Source organism: Octopus bimaculoides, chromosome 20 (assembly GCF_046866305.1).
Source record: "Octopus bimaculoides isolate indiv1 chromosome 20, ASM4686630v1, whole genome shotgun sequence".
Taxonomy (NCBI): domain Eukaryota; kingdom Metazoa; phylum Mollusca; class Cephalopoda; order Octopoda; family Octopodidae; genus Octopus; species Octopus bimaculoides.
The window spans coordinates 31,346,833-31,351,685 of NC_142947.1; positions in this window are offsets into that span (position 1 = coordinate 31,346,833).

Genomic DNA, 4,853 nt, shown 5'->3' on the forward strand with positions numbered 1-4,853 from the left:
GTAGGAAAAATTGTTATCCCTGTGAATTCCAGATAAAATCTTCTTCTTTTTACACGCAAGAAGAAAATTCCCCTAGGAAGCTGTCTTCGAAGGACGAAGCTGTAAATTCAGTTACAACACGAGGTAAAAATGATATGTAGTTCCCGTCTGTAAATGGCGCCAAATTGTTTTTGATGGAGAAGACGATATGGCGACGAGAGAGACATCCGTAGTATATCCTTATACAATGAATGGCGGATTGATCACGTAGACGAGGTCGAGAAGTAGAAAAAGGAATGCATATCCACAGGTCAGAAATTCGTCCGAGGCTCACCATTTTAGAAGGAATTGTGATTTTGAACGTCATGGTTACCATTTTTGATGGTGATCTTCTCAGGCTGTGAAGCCAGCTAATGATGACTCTGTTCAGAAGGCTGTAACATGTCATTCGAAAAAGAAACACAGTACAAAGAATTCATAGAACAAACTGCAACTTTAAATACCTTTACTCTCGATCTCAGATGTATACAAATTGAATAATAATAGAGAAAGTCTGATGAAAGGATCATGTTCATCTTCTGCGTAAACTCATGTGCTCGTTGCCGTGGTTATGTGAGAGATAGCTAGGTCATGTTTTTGCTCTCCGGCGTCTTGATGCGAAAGAGGAAGTGCCAGGGCTTAGTATCCGAGCCTTAACGCTGCTTGCGCCTTCTAGTGGTGAGCTGTTTTAAACAACTGCCAAGCAAGGGAGGTAACTGTGCTTACATACAAATACCGGTTGTTCCATCTACTAAATCCTCTCACAAAGTTTTGACCGGCCTGAAGGCGAAATTTATTTCCCCACGAGAGTTCCGGACCCAGTATTGAACTCATTTGCATACAGCCAATCAGAGCTCACCTTGACCTTGTTGTCAAGTTAACAAAGGTTGACATTCAAATTGTAAGTTGACGGATCGCCAAGTTATGCCAGATTTTAGAAGGAGACAAGTAATTAGATTTGCATCTATACCTATTATCGGATTTTGTTAGGGACCAATATGGTAAAGATATGGATGGACAAAATGTGGGAAGAGGGTGATGCGCTAGCAACCCTCTCCCCATACTGTTTTACAACAACACAAATAACTACGCAGAGGCAACTATGGTTGAAACAAGAACAAGAACAACAAGCATTCTTAAAAGTGAAAAGAAGCATGGTCACTCCTTACCCGAGTGACCTTATCTCATAGCCCATCACTTGTTATGCGCTCATAAATTAGTTTGATAGTTGAGCTCTGATTGGTTGTATACAAATGAGTTCATAACTGGGGTCCGGAACTTTCGTGGGAAAAATATTTCGCGGCCCGGAGTTATAGTAGAAGACATTTGCCAAAGGTGCCATGCAGTAGGACTGAAACCGTGTGGCTAGGAAGTAAGCTTCTAACCACACAACCACGCCTGCGCTTGTACACATTATTTCACAGCCACTTTACTGACTCCCTTGAGTTCGTCTGTCTTTTCTCAAGCCTTGTTTCCCATTTGCAGGGTGTCTAAAATCCTCCACACCAAGTAAGCTTGGTGAGGTTGCTTCTTTAGTAACCGATGCAATAAAGACTAATAGATCCCGAAGTATTCATTTCTTAATGGATAGTTGGCGCTGGTACTACGGGTGTTAAGTGTATGTACGTGTGTGCATATTTACTGTGACGCAGACCAAGTGGGATGGTATATCTTTGTTCACTTAGTATTTGGATTTATTTTTTGATTTGGTTGAATCTTGGTTGTTTTTTTTGTTGGTCAGTTATTTTTAGTGTTTTGACAGAAAAAAAGTCATTCTAAAATTGTCTTTATTAACGTAAGCGTGCCCAAACAAGTCGAATGCTTACACAGAGCTGGTTTTACCGCCACATCATCCAAACCGACAGGGTGAAACTGGGCTTAGCTGCTAGTATATACATACACACACACACACACACATATATATATATATATATATATATATATATATATATATGTGTGTGTGTGTGTGTGTTAGAAATCTACGGATGCACAAACGCACAAAACGGAGAAAATGAAACAAATATGAACTTGTTCAGAAACACCTGCGAGTGGGGAACAGTTCTCAAAAAATAGCCCCCAATTGTTTCCCCCTGAAATTTCTATATGCTCGGAATCTACATAGTCCGAGGTATATTTGTAGAGAATTTCATTAAAAAATATCCATTTTCTTGAAAGTTAAAACGAATTGAAGTGGACTCCGGTGAATTTTTCGAAATTCCCCACTCCAACCACTCCTAAAATACTTTCCCAACCCCCCAAAATTTTATATATTCGGAATCTACATGATATAACACATATTTATATACAATTTCATTAAAAATATCCATTTTTCTGAAAGTTATGATCATCCAAAGTCGGGGGTGCAGAAATTTGTAGTTATGCCGATTCGTACAAGTAAAAAAATTCGTCAATATTCAGACGAATATTTAAAATTTGGATTTATACCCGCTTTCTACGATAAACAGTCACCAAGTTATGGGCAAAAACCTCGGATCTTGTGAATTTTCCGAAGTCCTCTCCTCACACCTCGGGAAAGATTTTCCCACACATTTCTTTATGATAGTAATCTATGCCGGTTGAATGGTATTTATATAAAATTTCATTAAAAAAAAAACATTTTCCTAAAAGTTATGACGGAAAAACTCGGATCTTGTGAATTTTCCGAAGTCCCTTCCCCCGTTGCTTTCCGCGCATTTTTTTTTTACATTCGTTGCACTATTTTTTCTTTATTTTGTTTCCAGGTAATATTGTAAACATTAACCAAATTTTGAATAACAAAAATTAAATATCACAAGGGGGCATCAGGATTTTAGAAATGATTCGATGGGGCATGGCCAAAAATTGGTTGGGAACCACTGCCAGCAGCCAACAGTAACAGCACCAGCTATCCACTAAGAAATTAATACCTCGAGGTCTGTTAGTTTTTGATTTTACCCATCCCTATTAAATATTTATAACAGCCATCTCTTTCACCACAACGACAGCAACTAACTACTCCTATCTCCTCATTCCTAACAACCTTATACGATTTCACTGCCACACATTTGACCACATCCTTTCCCCTTTTTAACTTCTTGACCTTAGCTAGCCAAGAACATATGTAGCCTGGATTTTACCCGTTCTACTCCCTCAATTCGGATTTTTATTCTTATTCATAACAAATTTAGTTGCTAACTGTGCACTATTTAGAGACTTGTAGCTTCTCGAATTTCCTCGTAACTTTGATATTGGAAAAAGTGTGTAGCCTTCGGTGCCAAAAAATTGTTATTGTTTCTGATCATACACTGTCCACTTTTTGTTTTCTATACCTGTCATGGACTGCTTGAAACTAACAACTTCCTACACTTGGATCTTAACTTTATATATCTATATACATACAGGTTGTCGTCCACAAGTGGTTCCGACTGTAAGTCGGCCTATAGATCTACATAGCCTTGTTTTATATTTTTACATTCTTAAGGAACATTCCCAGGTAAAAGTTACACACAGCATTCTGTGTTATGCTATTATACTGGCGTTAGTAAAAGCATTCGGAGTCTCAAACAGTCGTCTTATAAACAAATACAAGGTTGCCTTGATGTCTCCCCGACAGGATATTCATCCAACACTTAGGATAACTACAGTGGCAATCGATAACCAAACCTAGGGGAAGCGTTTATTAACTGACATCACACGCAGACGGGTTAATTTCTAAGAAATTATAGCCATTAGATTTCAACTGAACTATTTATTGCTGCTAAGAGCTGGTGCACCAATCATCATAAAGTCAATCGTTCGTAAGTTGATGATAACCTGTATATATATATTTAACATATGTATGTTGTTAAAAGCCAAACCCTGTGGTTTGTCGTCTGGGAAAGATCCCTTAAAAATATAAGATGTTAAAAAACACAGGAAAATGACAGATCTAGACGGAATGAAGTCATTCCAGAAGAAGCAGATACCGGTGTTTCGCTGACTATCAATGCCGCTGGCTTACCTCGATTCTGAAACGAAATCGAAATAGCCTGAAGTATATATAAATAATGTAAAAACTATTTGCTGATTTGTAATTGCACCGCACAAATAGAATAAATTCAAATTCTGTGTTAGAAGCAGCTCAATAATGTTATCAGTAACACCTTAACTTATGTGATTATATATGTATGTATGTTTGTTCGTCCGTTTTTCCATGCTAGCGTGGTTTAGCCCACAGGTCGCCGAACTTTTTCGACCATCAACCCCCTTTCCGCATCGACCACCCTCCTCATTTAAAATATCTTAATACCCTACCCTACCTTAAATGCGTACCAGGTATTGATGTTGGCAATTAAAATGTAAGCTAAAATATACATATATGACAAATTTCTTTAAGCAGCTGTTGTCATGCATAAGTATCACATGACAATTCCAGCACGGTCTTCTCTCTTGCACACAATATCTGATGCCTCTTATGTGCCCAGTTTTCCTCCCAAATCATTTACTCCATTGTATGTGCACACTGACATTATCCATTCAGTGGAGCATGCGTGCTTCATTTCCTTCAAGCCTTCGCAAGTCCTCTATAGTCATAGCCCTTGTTTCACTGCTATAGGTATAAGTCAATTACATAGCCACAGAGCTCAACTGGTACTTGTTATAGACCCTGAAAGGATGAAAGGCAAAGATGACCTCAGAGGCATTTGGATTCAGGATGTGAAGTTGGAAGGAATGCTAAGTCCAACATGCCAACTTTGCTGGTAGCTCACCACCTTACACAGTTACATGGATATTCAACTAGTTTTAGCCCAAATGCTTCAATGACAGCCATGTGAGATAACATCAATGGTAAATTGAAAGACAACAACACACTGGAA